At 36.1% G+C, this 23257-nt stretch overlaps 1 long non-coding RNA gene across 1 annotated transcript in view; it reads right to left on the reverse strand.

Moving 5' to 3' along the window:
- Positions 1 to 210: 210 nt before the first annotated feature.
- LOC113994039 overlaps positions 211 to 23257 on the reverse strand; it is a 31571-nt gene continuing 8524 nt past the window's right edge. Inside the window, exons 2-3 of the long non-coding RNA XR_003542880.2 lie at positions 6486 to 6576; positions 211 to 5912 (exon numbers count right to left, since the gene is read on the reverse strand). This is a non-coding gene — a long non-coding RNA (uncharacterized LOC113994039). The remainder of the gene's footprint in view (positions 5913 to 6485; positions 6577 to 23257) is intronic.

Consider the following 23257-nt stretch of genomic DNA (forward strand, 5'->3'; position numbering starts at 1 on the left):
CCCTTTCTTTTTCTTTACTTGGAAAAATGCAAACACCTTTCTGGCACATTAACCAAATTCATTAAATACTGGGGAGTGGGAAGGAGGGAAGCTATGACACCAGTAAAGTTTTGGGAGGATTGTGGATTTACCTCTGTCTGTGAACATATCAGACGCAGTGCTGTCACTTTTACAGACAGAAATGAATACAAGGTATTCCATGCCAAAGCGTGGATTAAGAATTAGAATTTCATTTTATGAATTTTGGTTTTGTGGCAAATTACAGAAAATACATTACCCAATCTGAGAGCTAAACTATTAGCAAAACATCTTAAAAACAACTGAAGAAAGTGCATACATCAGTGTCTGCCATTAGTTCTGTAAACTTCCCAGAGGCGGCTTCAACAAATTCAGAAAGCCTTTACACATTTTAAGATAGACATGTCAGGCAAATCAGAATCCCTCCGATTCTGAAACATGAACAGTATTACTTATATATGAAATATTTTGAAGTGGTGAAATAAAGTTACACGTGCAAGAAAATTGAAGAATATTAATCCTGAGTGTTTTGTCTGCTTCGTGGTCTACAGATTTTTTTCACCTGTCCACGGGATGTTTATCTTCTGTTTGTTTAATCAATAAATACATAATGAAAGTTTGTAAATACTGCATGATAACTTTATTAAGAAAATAAAAGATCTGCTACATAGCATCAATGTACACAATTTCAATTAAGAGCTGGCCAGCAAATCACCAAAAGATACATTAAAAAGAAATTTAATATTGAATTGTTTCTAATGGTATCTAGCAGGCATCAGTACTGGGCCCAATGGTAGTCAGTATTCCCAGCAGTGATCCAGAGGTGCAAATGCAAATTGCCATGCTAAGGATCTGAAGATGACAGAAAGATTACTCGGCTAGTACATAATTATGAGACCAAGGAAGAGGAGATCTCTTTACAAACTAGACCCAATGCAAAAATGAGCATTTTAGAAGAGATGAATGCACAGTTAAACATAATACAAATGGAATTCACCCCCCAAAAAAGGGGGTACAGTGATTTGGAATGCCTTGACTCTGCAAGGATTTATGGGCCATAGTGGACCAACACGAGATCCCACTGTGAAGTTGCATGAGCAGAGCTAACGTAATCCTTGAATCCTGATGCAACGGTTGGAATAATTCCCACAGATCTGCTGTCCATATTTTAATGAGAATGGTGGGAAAAAAATGGAGAGTTCACAAAATTGCATTTAAAATTAATTTGAGAGCAGAAGAAAATTATTTGCTGTGAAAAGATAAACTTGATCTCTTTGATTATCAAAAAGGAGGGCTGAGCATGACTTGATTAAAGTTTATAGATCATGGGAGAAAACTCTCATATGCAGACTCTTTATTCTGAAGGGAGAATAATGTAACAACCATCCCCCAAAATTAAAAAACCCCAACATTCTGGAAGCTGAACACTGAAAAAATCAAGAATAAAACACTTTTCTACTAATGAAAATGAATGTTGAAATAAATTCCCCAAAAACAATGAATTCTGCCTATTGGCATATTTTCAAATCATGGTACCAGTTAAAATTTCACCATAAATTATCTTTTTCTTAGTTAAACAACAATTTTATTGGACTTGACACCAAATAAATGAAATTGATAAAATTTAAGGGTCTTCAACATGCCCACAAACTAGCTGAGGTTGGATTTCAGAAATCCAAAAGAGAATAGAAAAAGGAAGAAATAAAATAGTGAGAAATTAGAATGATCTCTTCAAAATTACATTGTCGGAAGATCTGTGGCCTGATTTGGGGCTTTTGTTATAATTCTATGTGAAGATCTCTGGCTCAAGACCATATGCTCTACTGTGATATGTATTGCATAACTATGGAAAATGTCTTTATGTAGGTATTTTTCATTCACATAAAATTGTCTGTAAGAATTTATATCCCAGCTGGTATGATGTTATACAGAAACAATATCATGTGTTGTTCTGCAAGTTGTGCATATGTTTGGTTTCTGAGGCCAAAAATCAGGATGTGGTTTGAAGAAAAGTGGGAGGAGTCAACTAGTAAAAGTGTTATACCATATGACAACTTCAAAAAAAAAATAAAAAGAGCATATCAGTTGGGAAAATATATAGCAGAAGCAGAGACTGCCTCTACTGCAATAACTCGTGATCTGCTGTGCACATGTGCACATTCGCATACCACTGAAGTTTTAAAAGAACAGTTTTGCAACCTGTTGTTTACGTAGTCGGAGTGTCCGTAACGATGCAGCAAAGCCACTTTTTTCTGATGTAATCTCATATATTGTACCAGTATAAATCCCTCTGAATTTTAGTGTATTAGAGGTAAACCAAATTATTAAGACTACAAAATGGCTTCCATGTCTAGGACAAGAGACAAAGTGGTCATTTCACACTACAGAGGGATACATTTGTAGACTTGCTGTTGATTTAGAGAGGCTCCTGAGTAATTCCCTGCTAGTCACCTTAGTGGATTTTAAAGGTATCAGAATGATAGGACTCATGATTTGGAAAGTGACCAGCCTGTAAATGGTTTAACATACCTCTTCCTTAGGTGAGTCATGTATCTCCTTAAGTCTGAAAATGTTTTACTGCTGGACATAATATGACCAACTGGAAACTTTTTTTGATCACTAAATTAACATACATACTGGGTCTCCTGAGTATTTAACTTGGGCTACAGATTCACAGTGGAGTGAAATTAAACAGCTTCAATCTCAGTAAGTACACATAATACACGAATTTAAAAAAAATAAAAGTAAATAGCTTCAAAAGCAGTTTATATATGTCTACTCTTGACATATAAACCAGTTGAAATAGTAGGAAATATAGGCTTCTTGGGGAAATCACTGCATTTGCAGCTCCCTATCTGTTTTCTTCATTAATTTTTTGAAGTGTGTTGAAATTTTCAGGCTCCATATGGACACATTTAGTCACATATTATTTGCATTTTCTACATATTTTCTATTATGTTCAATCAAGTTTTCAGTAATTATTTTTTTAATTTGTTGATTTTTGACTGTATGATTAGTGAAAATAAATAAGTAATCACCAGATGGAATGAAATTCTGCTTCTTGAACTTATGCAAGTACTGCAATTAAAGTAACTTTAAATAACAATATACACAAATTAGTCATTTTCACAACTAAAACATAAGCCCAAGAGATGCTCCTATGTATTTAAACCACTCTGAGTTTGATTAAAGACAGATAAAAAATGAAAGATTATTATCAAAGGTTAATCTCTATTTTAATCTTTAATTTACCAACAAGTATAACACATCTGTTTTTATCATATAGTAATTAAGGTTTCTTATTTTGCAGTAGAGCAAAATCCCTTTGGTGGCATCTTGTGAGAGTGTGTCAGTGATATGACAAGCATTTCATACATATGCTCTTCAGCCTGTGAGCTGGCACCTACCACTGGCAAAACTGCAGGTAACAGACACTATTGTCACTTCACTGATAATCTGAAAAGAAAAATTCCTAATTTGCATTCCTAATTTTGATATTCTGATAAAACATTTTAGTTCTGGATTTGACTGGTTAATTGTCTGTCCTACCCTAAATGCTGAAAGTTTTAAACAGGAATCAAATTATTGGGTTTTATGTCTCCAGTCTTATAAACTGGGACCCTTGTTACCGGCCAGAACATATTTCAAGACTGGTTGCAGGAGCACAAAGCTACACTCTGCGTCAAGCCTAGGATGTAGCTTAGGATATGTGAGAAGAGAAATCTTCTTCACAGTCCCCTTGCATAGGTTTGTGGTGACAACCAGCCACTCACCTTGCTGGCACATCCTTTCACACATCCTAGGACAGCCCTTAGATCTGGCGATGTCACACGTCCTAGGACAGCCCTTAGATTTCCTGTTTCTAAAACACACAGGGTAAGCAATCCAGGCTGTTGGCAGACCCAACAGCACAGTCTTAAGCAGGGCTAAAGGCTGGCAACATGGAGCAGGAGCCAGGAGACACACCATCCTGAGCATACTCCTTGTCTCTTGTCAAAGTAGACATGATCAGTACTGCCAGTATAATCTGTGCAAAGACTGTTTGTTTGTTGCATTTTACATTTATATAGGTTTTCTACAAATTCCACTAATTTCCTTTCCTGTAGCATAAAATATGTACAGTCATATGGCAAGAGTTCTGCCACCAAAATTCTCTACAAGACATTCACAACCATCCAAGTCTTTTTTTTTTTCTGCCTTGTTCTTTCAAGAAATACTAATGAAATCAGCCTGCTTATCTAATGGGAAAGCTATAGCATTTAAGATGTTAGCTAGACAATGATGTCCATGAAAGTTTAGTAGTCGAAATACAAAACATGGGCCATGCTAATGCCAAGTACATTTTTGTGAGGATAACAGAATTCTGATGATAATGGGATCTTCGAAAGAAGGCTTTTTTATTTTAAAATAAAAGATCCAACAGGCAATTTTACATACACTATGAAACACTTTTCTCTTGCTGGGAAACTTCTAGAGACTGCACAACACTAGACAGAAGTGGGCATTATTATCTTCTATTTGCAGATACGGCAATTAAGACAGATTAAATGCCCAACACACTTCTGCAGTAGCAGCAAAGAACAGCCCCTGGAATGATTCTTTCAAGCAACCCTAAACACTGTGTCTAATAACTCTGCCTGAACTCTGCCTGAAGATTTTCTTCACTGTGAAATGCCTTTTTTTTTTTTCCAAGTTCCAATATTTTTTTAAGAAAATTAAACAATTTCTCTAGATTTTTGTTTTAATGTTATCCTTATTATTTCTGAGATCTTCTTGCAGTTTGGAAAAATAGTAACTTTCCAGGCTACTTGAATAACCTTGATGTCTTAGTGTTTCCTCTGTGAATGGAAAAAAAAAGTCGTTACTTGTGCTCCCCCTTAACATCTACATTTCCACACTTGGTACATAGATTCTTTAAGATGAAAATAAATTTCTGGAAACTGTACTAATTGTCATTAAATTCAAGGGTCTGATTCAGGAAAACATGTCTAAAACAGGAAAGGAAAAAAAAAAACAAAGCCCAGTGCAATATTAGAACACATAGTTAAACATCTGCCTATTTTCATAACCAAAAGGATATATAAATACTGACTTGGAAGTGTGATAAAACAGTAAAATTCATTGCATGAATCAATAATTTTCCTTAAAAAATAGTCTGAAGTCCTAAAGAATTAAAAGATATTCTCCTTCAGTTTATAACAATCTTAAGGAGGATCAAAGATTTGTCTTGCAAGCTCTGACCGTCCCTTTAAGCTATCATTCATTGTAAGGAATGACAGAAACATTCCATCTTCCAGGTTCCTCTGGTAGGACAAATTCAGATAACACAATGAAATAGAATTTAAACAAATTTAAAACAGATTTTTCTGCCCCAAACCATGTCCCATTTCTTTTAGAGCTTTTGGAAGCCTTAATGGCTTATAGCAGCGGGCAACAAAAAGTGACTTGTGAACAGCAGGTTCTGGGATTTAGACATGTAAATATTTTTTTCTCTTCAAACTTGAAAATGAAGGCTAGAGTTTGCTCTGCCACCACTCATGGGGCTTTGTCTGATGACACGATGTTGAAGCTTTGAGCAAAATGGAAATGTCAGTTGCCAGAAGCATAACTGTGAGCCAATCCTGGTAAGTGAGGTCTCTCATCCTGTTGCAGGTCACCATCTCCCTTCTGTACCTTGCCTGGTGGCAGGGGTTGCTTCAACGCTGTGTTAGTGCTCTGACAAATCTCGAGCTGGCAAAGCGACTTGGAAGGTTTGTTCACCTGATTACAGGCAAGAGAAGCTTTGAAGTACACAGGCTGTTAAATTCCAGTGAATACGTTACTGCATAGTTTAGAAAGAGCTCCTTACCACACGGTTCACAATTACTGTGTCCATTTCAGCATTAAAAAGATACCTAGGAAAAGAAAACATGTGTTTAAGTAAAAAAAAAAAAAAATCAGAATACAGCACTTAGACTGAATAATTAGTACCATTTTATGTTATGCAACCATGTATTTTAATCATCAATAATGACTGAAGCTGCAAATTCATGTTTATTTACAAGGATGCATTTCTTAAGTCACCATTTAAAATGGATTTATATGGGAGGTCTTAATAATCAAAAGGCAAAAATGTGTTGTACTACATGGACATGCTGAAGATACAAGTTAAATGGCCACGACCATTCTTAAACTCCCTGGGCAAAAAGGCAGTATGATGGTTATACGGGCAAAACAAAGAAAGAACTATCCTACTCTCTCTGTATCTATCATTTTAAATATCAGTAAAAGTACCAGTTAGTCTAAAAAAAACAAAGTTAACAAATTCACCAAGCTCTTAACACACTAAAATTTTGCATTATGAGTTTACATAACTAATGTAAACTCATAATGTAAACATAACTAACATAGGTCTGCTTCATAATGCTGATTTCAGAAGAAATACTACCAGAAAGCATGTTTTATACCAAAATGTAACATTTTCTCACCTCATCTTTACCAGTGAGGACACTTCCTTCTGCTTCACATGGTTCTACTTCCTCTCGAGTTTCGTCACGTTCTTACATAATTATCAGACTACTGAAAAATATTTTAATACAAATAATCCAGTTTCCTTTCAAGACCTTTTCCATTAGTTTGCTTAATTGTTTAAGCAGAAATATAGCCCAAAACATTTTGCTCTCCTCAGGCATGTAATAGCTACACCCAAAAACAAGCTTCATATAGCTTCCTGTTCTAATACAGTTGCACCATGAAGTTTACATAACATCTAAAACTAAAAATTTGTATCATGATTCTGCAGTAAGTACTGTATTTTCTTGTATTTTTGCATTGGCATGAGGCATTATTTCATATAAGAATAGCTTGACTATACTTTCTGCCCATAACTGTGCTAGCTACCAAAGGAAGCAGTTTCAGTCTGTTCTAGCTAAATGTCACACGCCAGGTGGAGGTTATTGCTTCTCCAGAGCTGCCAGTGAAGCTGCTCATGAAGCCACTTCCTAACTCAACTTGATCAGGCTGTACCTGACTAATTTAAATAGTAACTCAGCAAAGGGACCAGGGGTTCTTCTGGGAATGTAAAGTCTGGTACCAAGAAAAGTGGTCATAAGCTTAGGGCAAGATGAAAATTGTAGTCATAACTACCACAGATACAGTTAGAAGAAAACACACTATCAAGACTCGAATTAAACTTAGTTATATTTTGCTTTATAGGACTGTTTCACCAATCGATGATTTTATTTTGCAAAGTGACTAACGTCACTAAGGTAATCACCAACTAGTAGTAAGAACTTTACAGGGAGACTTAACACAGTCTATAAGTGACTTAAGATCTGAATATGCCTCAGGATGATTTCAACAATGACTATTTGAAAAGAATAACCCAAAGAAATTCACTAAAAAGTCCATTCTTTAAACATTCCCCAAAGAATTTCTGTCAGCAAAACATGGAGAATGTTAAGCAATAATAGCAAAAATTCTATAGAACAAGAAAGAAACTCCTATTCTATGGTTTTCTCTACCTGAGCTGGATAGACTTCAACTCATAATTGAAAGGTTTATTTTTTCAAAATTGAATATGTGAAACTCTTAAGAGCAGTATTAAAATACCTTACAGGCCTAACGTTCTCCTTCTTTTGTTTTTATCACTCACTGGAATAATATTCCATGTTGGTCTGTTTATTCCCTAATGGACCAACCAGGAAAAAATAAGTTTACAGTGAATCCTTTTTTTTTTTTTACTTTGTTTGTTTGTTTGTTTTTTGGGTTTTTTTGTTTTCCTTGGAGTTATCCTGCATATTGCTATCTATCCGGACCTGGCACACTTTTATTTAGTACTCTCTGTACCTTATTCACATCTGTCAACAAAAAATGCACATCGCAGTCACACACCAAGGCACAAGTCACAAAACTCGCAGAAAAAGTAAAAGAAATGATATTTATATGTCATTTCAATAGTCAGGGGAGAAGTGTCCCAGTCCCTCTTTCTAAAAATAATGCTTCATACAGGTGTCATCTCTGTATTTCATTGGAGTTATCAAAAGAAAAAAAGTTGTCATTTATGGAAGTTGCTTCCTGCTATTGAAATAAAATGATGTGCTTTAAATCACAGTTCAGTTCTTCCATACCTTTCTTCTATGAAAATCACTCATACATGTAGGGAAATGGGAAAAACCCAGTTTTATTAACCCACCATCAACCCATTTATTCTACACAAATAACACACATAAACTCTCCTCTGGTCATCTCTTCCTATCAAAAATGGGCTGAAAATATCTACAGTGTCTTAAAAAAAACCCCAACCAAACAAAGAAAAAGAGCAAAAAAGAACAAAAACAGCTACTCCTGCCACCCATAGCAATGATGAGCTGATAAATAACTTCACCATATTGTCTTGTCAGGCATATCTAATGGAGATAAAGAAGTCTCTAATTAGGGCATTAATTCCACACTGCACTGCAGTTGCAATGCAACCTCCCTTTCACTGACAGGTGCAATATGTGGGTGCAAATTTCTTGGCATCAGCAATCTACTCTTTTGCATTTACATTGCTAAGCAACATCATTACTTTGATTGACTTATGTACAGTACTACACTTTCACCTCTCAGATACATAAAGAAAAGATTGATTCCAATTTCAGTGCCACTGTTTTAAACAGATGTAATTCCAATGAATTAGGTACACTTACTCCTAATTTACAGTCACGGAAGAAAAATAATTTTCTTGATTACCGTACTGTGTAGAAAGCTCTAACTCTTTTGGACAGAATAAACTTATACTGGTCTAAAACTCGCGTGACAGTCAGGGGCATAGTTACATGTATTTTTCCACAAGAAGATGGCAGCTGCCCTCAAAGTGTAATGTGAGTTAACTAGGAAAAGGTGATTGACTGATGCTGAGGTTAATTGCTTGTTGGCATGCTAGAAAGGCTATGCTAACAAGTGCTGCTTATAACTAACAAGTGCCAATTATTTGCTTATATTCTAGTACACATTATATTATGCTAGGTGCTATCCAAACATCCAGAAAAATCCAGGCATCCCTGCCCAGATCTGATAAGTTAATGATTTAAGAAAACTATGCAAGTTACTGATGAAAATGGGTCAGTGCATGTTGCTTATCACAGATGTACAACTCTTCATATAATGCTATAACACAGAAACCTTTTGTTCAAGTTATCAATGCACTGAACATATATTCATAATGAAAGTGTAAATAGTTGTCTGATCATAAATTTTGTTTTCTCTGTTGCTGACCAAAAGCTTACACTAACAGATAGTGCTTATTATGTCTTATTAGAAGCCAGTGGAATATTTAAAAGGGCTGATATTTTAGTCCTGTTTCCACATCTACTGTGGACAAAAGAAATTTTACATATAATTCGTGACCAACTGTACGTACAAGCCTGACAAAACTTCCCACCTAATAGGTAGATTATTATGTAAAATATTGCCTAATATTTGTATAATGCATTCACCTGGCTTGAAAATATGCTGACAGAACTAGAATGCATAATGTGATCCATTGTTAAATTGATATTAAATTCATAATTTTGTTCCTGAAACATCAGTAAATACCAATTTTAATTGCATTAATAAAATATGAATTATGAAAGTAGAATTGTAGTGACTAATACAGATTTTCACTATCATAATAACGATCTAAAATAAGATTAAAAAGTAACAGCTCCTAAAGAAAGAGGAAATTAGTGTACCGAAAATAATAATGCAAAGCCAGCCTGCCCCCTCCTCCTAGACAAACTATCTACCTTGTATCAGTCGGAATAAAACAGAGAAAGTTGACCTGAGTAGAAAACTTACCAGTCTTTCAGGCTTTCTTTGCAAGAAATATTACAGTGCTTGGTAAAACTTCATGTTCATCTGTTACTCCTTGTCTAATTTCAAACTAAACATATGTAATGGTATCACAATGTAGTAGCAAAGTTGAAAGCCTTTGGATACACTAATTGTGAATGTTGGTAATTTTAACTTAAGATGCAGAATGAGTCAAATATGCTGGTAATCTGTTGGAAAAGGTAAAAAGTGCCTAAGCTGCGGTTTGACCTCTCTAGTCCCGCAGTGCAGAGAGCATTTCAGCATACCTGTATCCCAAGAATTCAAAAGAATGAAGCAAAACTTCTCTAACCATATGGCTTGTTCAATAGGCATGGGCACTCAGCACAGGGTTGGGCAAGGTGACCATAAAAATGAAAATATTTAAGAAAAGCTAAAAACATTAAAATTGCATTTACAAATATTGCTTTGGTATTCCTAGACTGTTATAGAATAGATATGTACATTTCTGTACCCATCAAACACTTAATAAAAGATAGCTCCTCTAGGCAATTTGCAAACTATAGTTTCATCTAGATATATGTCAGTGTAAATCAGGAACCTTCAGTTCTCAGTTTTTCTAAACAAGTATGCCATAATCTTTCCTAGCCCTGTTTCCGTCAGACACTCATAAATCTACCACGTTGCTCTGTCTCCTCAGAATGCAGTCAAATTCACAAATATTTTAAAGGTATAGTGAAATACACATATAGCAAGTCTATCATCCTAGAAGGAGTTAGTAATTTCCTTCACCTGAAGTATATATTTCATTTTAACACATCTTTAATAGACACCAACTAATCATGTTTAAAGGCTACCTCTTTATTATTGCCCTTTATCCATAAACTGTTCTTTTTGCTGACCTTAATATATAAGGTGAAGATAGGCAATTGTTCGGTATAAATGCTTACATATATGATTCTGATTTTAGTATAAGTAAGGTAGAACTAGTTGGGCTGGACATGGCTAAATTTTCTTAATTTTCAAGTGCCATTGTTGAATATATATTTTTTATTTGAAATCACCTAATACCCTCAGAAATACCGATGACCCTAGATTCAATGTCTTCCTTTTTTTTATATCCTGTATTTTGTAAAAGAATAAAAACTTAATGACACTTGTAATTTCAGATCTTTTAAGAATAAAGTACTATGTGAAATTTATAATATAAAAATTTCCTTTTCCTGGAATTACAGTTTTGTATTTATTGAATGCGTTCACGGGCTCCCTTAGGATGTGAAATGTATGGAAATATATGTGCATTACTAAGGAAAGAACTAAATTTATTCTTTCCCCACATCATGCTCTTCTTTGCAGTAGAGGTTTTTAATTCAACACAGAGCTAGAATGAGATGGAGCCAATTTCCTGGTCTATATGTGTGACAAATGCTAAAAGTGGCACGAGATTAACAAATTAGTTTATGTATATATCTTTAAAGATTTTTGACCATGTCCCAAATCAAAATGCATGCTTATTTGAAATGAAGATTTCTTTAGAGTTAAGTATTAAACAGGAACCTTATAAATTCTTGTAATTTTAGGATAGAATGATGCAATGTATGACAACTAAAGAATAGCAACCTGAAAAAAAAATGTGTAAGAAGGCTTTTATGGCACATCACTCTAATAATAACAACTTTTATTCGTATAAATTATATATTTAATGATAAAATCTGATATTTTAATAAGGAATTTGCTTTGAAAAAGTTAATTATTTCAGAACACAGGTATTTCTCTTAAGCATGAATATTGACACTGTATTAACTATCAAAATATGAAATTCTTTCTTGTTAAGCCATATGCCAGATAGATAGAAGCTTTTTTCAAAAATGAGTAGGGAGAGATCTACAGTATAGACGTGTGTGTCATTATAGAAAGGTTTCTTTATGATGGTTTGAAATAAAGAGTATGGAACTTGACCTTTTTAGCTGACATAGTAATCACCTACTTGATGTAATCCAGATATCTAACACCAAACAATAAAAACATCTGTGACAACAAAACCATATAAAGCTTGTGGAATTATTTAATTTTTTTTAAGAAAAGATAGCAATATTTAATAATCAGATAAGCCTGGATTGGTTCTTCTTACACAAAAACTTTTGTGCTTTGCAAATGCTAGTTTTAAAGGGCTATTAACTTAAAAGTGAAAGCTTTTTAAGCTTGCATGCATATGTTTCAGAGTTACCTCATTCATTCTGCTTTTAGGACCTTGTCATAGTCCACCTGTTTTGCTTTTGCTTAAATTACATCAAAATAATAGCTTTCTTTAGAGAAAAAAAATCCTACATTTCTACTGACTGCATCTAAACATGATAATATGTTTAAAATTGAAGAGGAGCCATATTCAGGTTGCATGTCTCAGTCACCCAATCTCCCTTTCACATATCTGTTCATGTTGACAGACTATGTCATAATACATCAACAGAGAGATCAGCATAGAAGAACAAAAATTCATCGCCTGACAGCAAGAGGAAAACTGATTTCTAGTATTAAATTAGCAAAAATATACCAATACTTCACTACCAATAAAGACACCATGGCTAAAAACATTCACCATATTATAAATCTGAATGAGCACTGGGAATTTTTGCTTCAATAATCTTTAAACACAAAAATAAAAGCAGGGGGGTGGTGGGGAAAGAGGGTGGACTCAAGGATGTCAACATCTTTACAAACAAAGAATTGATTTCTACCAAACTATGCCATTCCATTTTGGTTTTGTTAGTCTTTTAAATATTAGTTCTAAATATTCATTTAATTAGAGAACACCGAACACTATTTTTTCAGGATTCATTTCTGACAGAGGCTCTTTCTTACGAGGTCAAGGAAACACGTGGAAAATTCTCTGCATCAATAGAGTGCATCAGCTTCTTTATATCTCAGAATTTCTACTCATGTAAAAGGTATTCCAGCTCTCTCATTGCTAGATATAATTTTAATATACTATATTGAGCAGTGGTGTATCGCTAGGAATTTAACAATACCTGGAATAAATAATGTCTTTTTGCAGCCTGGGGCAACATCTGCCACTTATGCATTAATTCTGCCCCTGTTTGAACACTCTACAACATATGCACTTCTCTTTTGTCTGTTATCCTAGAGTTGTGTTATTCCCAAATATTGACATCATCTACTTTTATCAGCACTAACTGCTCTGAAGCTTCCTAGACTCATGCTCAGCTCTATTTCTTTCTATTGATTATCTTCCTCACTCCAGCAGGTAGCTAGCCAGCGAGGCTGTCCTGAGAAATAGCTTCCAATGACTTTATACGCACAATTTACACGGAATTGTTTAAAGAAGATATTAGCCTCAATACAAATCAGTGAACCTCATTTAGTCAATACTGCACAATTCAGCTGTTGGCACCCTGTCACATATTAGTCTTTAAAGTCAACTACCATACCCAATCTGCACATTAGCTATAGTATTTAGTTTCATATTAAAATGAGGGTAGTTTTTCACTTTTCTTTTTGAAATCTATTCAATATACTTTCTACATCACCTCATTGAACCATATGATAGTAATATAATTTTAAGTATAAAAACCTGAGATTAAATGCTTGATTTTTGACAGTGTTCTTAAATATAATAAATTCAAAGGGAAATACTGTTAAGTTAAAATGGAGTGTTTTTCATTAAGTCCAATCAAATGGTAGACAACAAAGGATCTTTTATTTGAGAATATGAAGTGAAAATGAAAACCAGAAAACCTTTACTAAGAAAAGGTCTAGCTAAATTATGTTGGAAGGAGGTCTCCAGATTGAACCTGGGTGTTTCTTTTGCTAAGAATGAATTAAACTAAGATGCACTATGGGAGAACAGCATACAAAGAAGGAAAACCTAGTGCTTCACAAAAATGAAAACAGGGCCTAAATACAGTTAAAATAGAATACAGTCTACAAAGAAAGAACAAATATTTAAAAAAAAATCCCTACTGTAATACCTAAACTATTCAAGGAAATTTGGGGAACTTTTTTACCCCTTTTACATTCCACAGCAGTACTCTAAAATCCTAGTTGGACATTTATATGAAGATAATCTTTTCCTTTTAGCCTACCAGACTATGATCTATACTATGATTTAGTCTACAGATAAAAGATAGAAGGAAAAAAGAGTATATGTGCTTATGCCTGAATATGTCACTTGAGAAATGAGATAGCTCTTCTCTTGTTTTCAGTCTATATTAGATGCACTTGTTTTACTGTATTTAGCATATCCATAGTGTTTATACTAAAGTTTCCATGTGCACACTTCAGCAGCAGGATAAAAATAGGCATTGTTCCTAACTGTTGGAAGAAAAATAATTGGTTTTGCTGTATTTGGCAAAGAAATATTTACACCTTTCTTCTAACGTTTTTATGAAGCGTAAATGCATAGACAACCTGCAAAGATTCGTGGCTATTATCTCTTGCAGGAGACAGAAAAAAAAAAAAAAAAAAAAAAAAAGAGAGGTCTGGGAGTAAAAAGACAAAAAAAAAGACCAAAAATGAGACAACAAAACAGAAATCCCCATCTCACGATATGTGATCAATATTCTAGAAAACGCAAAGGGAAAAAATGCAGAATCCTTTTTCAGTCCTGATGAAAGTCCTCTGGACTTACCAATACACATCTAAATGCTTTCGAGAGAAGGTAAAATGACCTACCTAATTAGCCACTGGGAATATTGGTATCAGACAATAAGCTTTATTCAAAATGTTGGTAATTTGAATACAAAAGCTACATGCATTTTGCATGACCTCTGCTCCCTGCTCTTTTCCCTTTAAAGCTCAGTGAGTGGTAGCTGAGATTCTGAACCCAAGGTAGGAGAGAGATGCTAAAGATGACCAGTCTAGCCTTCCTGATACATCTTCATATACACACACACAGTCTCCCACTCACATACACATATTTATCTCAAACTGATGCTCATAGAAAAACTTTCCCCTTCTCTAAGCTTCTACAAGGAACATTTCAGAAACCAAAGGGGAAAAAAAAGGCAGTGAGGACAGGAATAGCTGCATATTCAGGCAGCAAAAAGGCAGGTGTGGTATGGGAATTCCTAGTGTTCTTGTCTGCTGCTCTGCTTTTGCTGTTGAAGGATTTGAGGGCTATTTTCATGGGTCTAAATGTGTTTATAATAAGTCCACTTGGAAAGAGAAATCTTCCAGATACTGTTTGGTCTATTTACTTGAGTAGATATGTTTATTTAAAATAAAGTTACACTGTCCTTCAGCTGCTGTCTTCTGTGCATATACCCACCCATTAACTATTATTTCCCTACAATTACATTAGTAATTACTAAAGTAGATGCAAATCTTTTACTTATATATTATATAAACTATCTCTTGGGAAATTTTACAAAATATTTATATGCATTCAGTACTTAAATATGTTATAATAGTTTTATTGTAACATTTCCTTTATAGTATGTTAGTACTTTCTTCAGTCATGTCTTTTAAGGATTGATAGATAGAATTGTAGCTGGAAATATAGTTAATTCAAAGTTCATTTCTAAAAATCCTGGTCTTTTAAAGTTAACTCTGTGTTATATGTAATGTATATTCTGGATAAGCAAGTGTAGTGACAAAGGAAATAAGAACACACTTATTTTGGGGAAGCAACACATTTTGGGGAAGATATAGCATATAGAGTAAAACGACATATGCATTCTCAACAAAACCAGGTTGATGTAGCTATTTCCTTAAGGCAATAAAAATATTTTAATGATTATTACCTGTGTCTCCTTTCATTGTGACGGGAAAAAAAACCACAAAATTTCTTATTTATGCTCATTTTTAGAGACAGATGGATTTACTATGTGCTTAAGTTAAGCTATAGTGATCTCTTTTTTCCATATTGTCTTAAAATGGTAACTGGGTTTGAAAAAAAAACCACTAGGAAGTAGATTAGTATTATTTAATATTTAGGAGAAAGAACAACTTTTCTACCTGAAACTAGAAAGCACTTTTAGCCCAAACAAATATATTAGTTTCATTCTTTAATGCAAATATTTATACGTGCAGATCTCAGGATTTCTTTAAAATAGGTCCTTACTACACACAAAGGTGCACACGAATAATTTACAGTCACCTTTCCTTAGCCATTTATGTTGAGAATATACTATTAAAAATATCTATTGGGGAAATAATAATAATTGAATAACATTGTCTTCCCCCAAAAGAAATGTGATCAAAATATGATTGTGCTATTTATCAGTAGACATTACTAGTTTCTCTGCTTGATTAGCTTTTGATTAATGCTCAGAAATTTAAATTCAGACATACTTAGCCTCTGATTTTTAGACAGATGTCAGTCAGCATCAGTGTATCAATTTTTCATCAGAAAATAGAGATGCATGTTAAAACAACTTTAACAAATATGGAGTCTCTACATGGGACCATATTATTAATGCTAATTATATCCTTAAGATAAGCATTAACTGGGGGGAAGAGGAGAATCAAGCTGTTTACAGAGCACGTGAATCTAAACTGGACACAAAACTGCCTACTTTGCTTCGCATTCTCTTCCTTCAGTCTCACAGTTGTTTACGTAGTACATGGAAATATTATAAAACTATTGAAGATAGTTTAAATAAAGATATTCTCCCGACATGACTACCTTGGGATACGTGTTTCAGGAACCAGTGACTGTGTGTCAATTCATGTTGTATAGTTTTAAAAACATGTATGTAGCATGTTCTTTATGTGTGTTTGCATGCTTGTATATACCACGTTTCATCACTACTGAGTGTGTCTTTGTGTCTGTGTTTCTAGTATAGTGGAAATGAAGAGCATTCCCTTTTGGAAGAGCCCTACTTGACCAAAGTCCTGCCCTCCAATTTGAGAGAGAAGGATGGGAAGGAGCACTATAAGGAGCACAGCAAGAAAGGTCCGATACTACAGCCCACTGAAGTCGCTTGCAGTTACCAAATGTGTTTTAAATGAAAGTTTTAGATATACAGTGCTTAGAGTCCTTTGAGCCATATTAAAGAAATCACAGCTCCACAAATCAGGCTTACTAATAAGACTACTTTTTGGGGGGTTAAAGTTAAGTGGCCAGATGCACCATTTCACTGCCATTCTAAAGATAATTCTAAACCGATGCTCAGCTGGTGCAATATGTTTGTGTTCACAAGATGAAGTGAAATTTAAATTTTTAAAAGGGGGAAAGATTTTGAAGAGTTTTGAGGGAGGCCTATTTATCTTCCACCTAATTTAAAAATTAGTCTTGGCTGTCTTCTCACTCCATCAGTCCTTGAATCAAAATTCCAAATTAGAATCTATTATTTTCTTAGCCATGTTAAGCAGCATTAAGTAGAGGGAAAGGATTTTATCTACATTAAGGAACCAATCCTACAATTTTCACACAGGAAAAACACCCTTTAGAGTCAATAGCAATTTATGCAATTTATATTTCCAAAAAACCCAAACCAACCAACCAAAAAAAACTCCACACGAACGAGCTTTGATTTTTCAACATTATTGAATACCTTTTCTTATACTACATTTCACAGCATTTCAGAAACACACCAGAACAGAGCACAACTTGCAGTATCAGTGTTCCTTCTCTTCTTTTCTCTCCCTCTCACTTATACCATTTTGATTTTGAATTTGCTGGAGCCCATTTAATTTATAAATAACCTTAAACTGTTGAACTGTTCTCCAGCTTATTTGAACAGGAGACAATGTTATTGAAACTAATCTAGTTAACAAGGTAATTAGCTTTTGCAATATTCCTCAGAAGGCTGGAAACCAACAGTTCATCACTGCACTATACAAATAGCAGTAGCAATGTTAAGCCTCTGCTTAAGAGTGGTTCTATCAAAACTCACAGGTCACATTACCAAAAAAGATATTGTTTTTAAAAAGTATCTAAGGGCCATCTAAAACTGATTAATTCACTCGAACTGAAAGGATGAAAATATTTTCCAATAGTAACCCACTGTAAAACATAGGCTACTGCTGGTGTTGAAAAGATGGGTTGGAACTACAAAAATCCTTTTTATTGCTTCCACAAAAGGCTTTGGGCCTAATTATTTTTAAGTATAATCCAGCCAACATCTTCTCATGCTTAGCTGCACTGAGTGACACTATTTGTGATGCCCAGTCTGCTGAAACTGAGCAGGTTGCTGTCAGTTTAAAAATGACTATAATAAAAGTGACCATGAAGATGGATCTTGTGATTTTGCGTTTCTAATCAGTCATCTGTGAAGAACACTTTTGCTTTGATTCAGCAGACTGGTGACAGCCATGATTGATAGTGCATGAGGATGAAAAAAGGTTATTAACTGTCTTCCTATTAAACTCAATGTATTACCCCTCTAGGTGCATCTCATACTTTAACTTAAAGTACTTACTCAGGTAAGGTCAAGAATGAACTCTATAAACACAGTATCCATCCTGTTGTAGATGAACCAGGAACTCTAATGTTAAATTTTGAATGTTCAGCATTATAGCATATCTGAATCCTTCTACCTTAATTACAGTGCCAAAAGCAAAAACTGAGCAGACCTTTATATGCTCCTAAATATATAACTACACACAAATATTTTTGTGTGAAAAAGGGACAGATCAGGTGCTTCTGTGTGTGGGCACATACACACATGTGCGCACACACACATGCACGTTTTACTTATTAAAATAGTCTCAAATTAAGAGTTTGAATAAAGTTAACAAAAAAAAAAGGTGGAACAGGGATACGAATTGTCTAGGGTGCTCAAGAATAAATCTTACACAGAAAACAGCATTTTACCTGCTGATAGTTAACTTCATTATTAACTTGATCAAGTGTGATTTAATAATTTATGAAGGCTTCCCAGTAAAAGAAAATCCAAATATTTTAGCATAAAGGTAGAAATATCTATTTGTTGCCTTACAACATATTTTAGTTTTAGTTTTTGTTTCCTTTTCGTTTTTATTTCCTGATGATTATCCTATCAATCAATACTCACAACTATCTACTGAAAAAGAAAGGAAAATAGCACATGTACTCATTTTCAAAATAATTACTTGGTGGAAATACTGATTCCTAGAGTACTTCTAGTTTCTAAGGATGTCTCTGTGAAGAGAAAATTGTAAAGGAGTTCAAGCAGAAAAAGAGTGAAATATGTTTTCTGTGTTCACATTTATTCCTTCTGACACCAGAAATGAACTGAAAGTGGAAAGTTGTCCACTTTCTATTGTATACACAGGTTAGCATCTTTCTAAATTAATGAGTTAATTTGGGGAGTAACTATTTTTTTTAAAAAGTTTTCATCTTTTGGAATTAGGTGTTTTACAAACACTTCATAATCAGTAGCATTTAGATGCTCTTTGAATTTGTTTACGTATTATCTTGCATTACAATCGTTTTCTGTCAAAAATACGTAGACCAAGACATCAAAAATCCTATGACTAACTACAGTGTGCAGACTGCTGTCTGAAGGAATGTTCATTTAAAATAAGCTCTTTCCACACTGTTTATAAGATCTCCCCACAAAATACATACAATCCATATTTGTTTTTCAGAGTATTAAAACATACGTTTAAATTTAGTTTTATAATACTCCTTCATTTCCTCTTAAATTACATCAAGAATATTTTTTGCGCTCAGTAACATAATTTCAGAGGGAAGCAAGAATATTATACCAAACTAGATCACTTTGGAGAAAGACGGAAAAAGTGTATCTCTGTCTTGACTATTCTATAATGTATTGTCATGCACAAAGTCCTCAGCATAAGTAAATATTTTAATCTTTTCAAGGTGGTGTTGAACTTCAGTAGTGTCTGTTATTTTTAAACAATTTTTTAAAAAACATTCATAGTGGGTTAAAAAGAATTCGGAATAAATATAATCTACCTATTATGATGATGCTATCTCACAAAACCAAAAAAAAATTAAACAATTCTCTGTAACATCTTTATTTCTGGAAAGTGTGTTCCTTTCAGGTGTGGACTTGGGAATAGACACCAATTTTCCCTTCAGTAACATTTCTGCTTTATAATAAATTGCAATCCTGTTGTAGCCCCGTGTGGATTTACAACTGCCAGGCTTTTTCTCTGACAATTTGGGGTCACTGTGGATATAGGTGAACAATAATTTCAGAGGTGATGGAGATATTGACAGAATTTAGCACTCTAAGTTCCTAGGCAAATATTTGTAAAATGTACACCCCTACACTGTGGTATAATAATAAGACTTCTGGATTATATTGTTTGCCTTGTTTGTGCATTGTATTTTCTTGGAAACTATCAAAAATATTAATTTCCATTTGTGCCCATGTCAGTACTATGAAACGTTTAAAGTAAAAGCTAACATTCCTCCCTCAAGCACATTTAAGCAAAGAAGAAAGTTACAGGTATTAGAGGTTTAGCAAAAAAAAAACCAAAACACATAGCATGCTTTTAGCAAATCAGAATTATATGACAACATTTGTTTTGGTTATCCTTATGGGTGCCTGAAACAGGTAAAACCATGTTGTCAGACTTCACACTGAACAGAGGACCTAACAGTAGTGAGAGTTTCTGACAGTGGGCCAGATCTACGTTTACTCACTCAAGAAGGGACAGGCAGGATCGAGCCCCCGCTGCTCACTTCATGTGTGTAACCTATAGAGAAGAAGTCTAAACTTAACTCCATCCATGTGTAAAACAGCGAAAATGTTTCAGTCAGTATGGAAGAAATTAATGAACTAGATTTCTTCCTCCGGCTTCTTTAAAAGAATTGTCAAAAGAACAAAACAGAGGATCCCAATTAATGAAACAAAGGACAGTTTAGGGCCATTTAACCTGGAACAATCATTTCCTCGGGTTAAGGTTTATTCAAAACCCAGACCAAGTTTGAAACGTTAATTCTAGTGGTACCCTTTGAAATCCTGCTTTATTCCAGCACTCACTGCACACATGAAAGCAAATCCTGCGATAAACTGCAGGCTAAGTGCATGTGGCCCAACCAGGACCATACAAAGGCGACACACGTAGCATGTGTCACAGCCAGCAGCACATGAGTGACTTCGCCGGGGGGGATCCCTCATCTAGATCCCACTCCAGACAATCAGGGCATAACATGGGAAAAGGCCAAATAAAAAAGAAGAAGAGGAAGGAAGATGGGGGAGCGAGGGGGGAAGAGGGAAAAAGAAAATAATAAGAGCTAGACCCCAACCCCCACCTCCTGCCCCAGACAAACGAGGGCAGGTAGACGGCTGGGAAAGCCGGCCACCTCCCGCGGAGAGGATGCTGCCGCCGCCAGCGGGGAGCCCGCGGCGCGGGGCAGCCCGCGCCCTCCAGCGCGGGGCTGCGCGGGGCGCGCTGCTCCCGCCGCTGCGGAGCGGAGCCCGCGCACCTGCCGGGCCGGCCGAGGGGCAGCGCCCCCGCCCCGCCGCAGGCCGCCTGCCCCGGGCCGCCCCCGCCGGAGGCGTCACTGCTTCCCTCGGCCCGGCGGGGCCCCGGCGGAGCGTAGCGCTCTGGGCCGGTCCCCCTGCGGCCGCCACAGCTCCGGCTGCGCGGCTCGGGGGCGCTGCCCGGCGGCGGTGCGGAGCGGCCGCCGCGCATCCCGCGGCCCCTGCGGAGGCTTCGCGGAGCTCTGGGCACCGGCCGCGCCGGGCCCCGCAGACACGGCGCGGTGGGAAGAGTGGGGCTGGTAATGAATTCCAGCAGAGAGCTGGAGAGGAAGCATTTTTCAGGGATCTGCCATATTTAACACTGACCACACTAAAGATGTTATTAGCAACGGGGAGGTGTACGGGAGGGGCGGGGGGGGGAGGGGTGCACGGAGGGCAACGGGGGATGCGATAAGGGAAAATAGATAATGACACATAATCCAAACCAGAAGTTTGAAACCAAGTTAGTTGGCTGAAAAGAGCCACAAACTCGACTTTTTTTCTCTTTCTCTCTCTCCCTCTTTTTTTTTTTTTTTTTTTTTTATAGGTTGGGACTGAAAGACAGGGAGATAAACTTTTCAACGAAAGAAATATCCCTCTACCAACCGGGTAAATAAAATAGCTGAAGTGAAACAGTGAAAGAGATGGGGGTAGGGAAATGCAAAGGACGTACTACTCTTTAGAAACCCCAAAGGAAATTGTAAAGTAGGAAATGAAAAGGAGGAGGAGAAACATTTCTGTTGTAAATTAGAGGGAATGAAGATTAGAGGGAGAAAAGGAGGGAAATAGCTGCAGAAAGTCTTAAGTAAAGCACCACTGAAGATTAGCCAAGGTATAAAATATTCCAACTGTGGAAAGACCGTGGTGCACTCATCCCTTCAGCATGGGTGTGTGAAAGGGAAATGAGTAGGGATAATTACTAATATAGCACATGTCCGGAGGAACCAATCCAAAATAAGAGATAAATTTGGCTGGTGAAGACAGATAGGAAAAAAGGCTGGAAGAAAACTTAGGAATACTAATACCTGAGAAGAGAGGAAGAGAATTAGAGGAGGAAAAAGTCTCCAAGAGCACAGGAAAACTTAGAGAACCAGCTGGATAGGGAGGAAACAGCTACGGCAGAGATGGGAAGAGAGAATGAAAGTGAGATAGAAAGAAAATGGGAGAGATTAAGGGGAGCAAATAAACCTGGGAGAGGAAACGGAGCGAATGGGAAGAAGGAAAGCAGGAACGGAAAACTAGGAGAGAGGGAAGGAGGGACGGAGGGAGGGATGCAGGGAGAGAAGGAAGGAGACAGAGGGAGGAGACAAGGAGTGAAGTCTTCCAGCCTGGGGAAGGTGCAGCACTGAGTGAGAGAGAGCTCACTCTGAGGGTTAGGTTAGATTTCCAGAGCTCTTAGAGCTCATCGACCAGCCCGCTGGAGTCACTATTCAACCCGAGTCCCAAACACACGCCTCACTAACTACTTTACAGCCACTTTCATTGATTTTCTTTATCAAATAAACATAATACCCGTTACAGCAACACTTCCTCTTCGCGCAGCTAGAATGCCACAAGCTCTGATTGCTGCATTTTTCCGGCTTACGGTTCCCCACCCTCCACCCCTAAATAAATTGTGTTCTTTCACTTAAATGGTCTAAGACATTATTGCCTGCAGAATTTTTCTGTAATCTGGAAGGTACGCTGCAAGCTAGGCAAATCGTTTAAATTATAAGGTAAAGGGTCCCCATTCCCGTCGCCCTGGCATGAAGACAAAATTTTTCCCCCACAAATTCAAGGGTACCTTATATATTTACATACTTATTTACTGCTAAGTGTTAACTTAAGGGATGATGTCAAAGCGAATGCTCCAGTGTGAAAAAATGCAGGAAAAAAATTAACGCAATTTTAGCACATGCATCTAAACTGTCACTTGATCTAAGCATTTCAGCCACAAAACTCAATTTTATTTAAAAAATCCCCTAAAAGTAGCCCCCTTCAAAAGCTGTTTTTGAACCAGGCTCTTCCATATATGTCAAAGGGCTGTTGAATTATTCATTATTATAATTACTATCATCATTGTCATTATCCCTTTCCATGTGGAA

The sequence above is a fragment of the Pipra filicauda genome, unplaced genomic scaffold (genome assembly GCF_003945595.2).
Source record: "Pipra filicauda isolate LSUMZ 115617 unplaced genomic scaffold, ASM394559v2 scaffold355_size746361_pilon, whole genome shotgun sequence".
Classification (NCBI taxonomy): Eukaryota; Metazoa; Chordata; class Aves; order Passeriformes; family Pipridae; genus Pipra; species Pipra filicauda.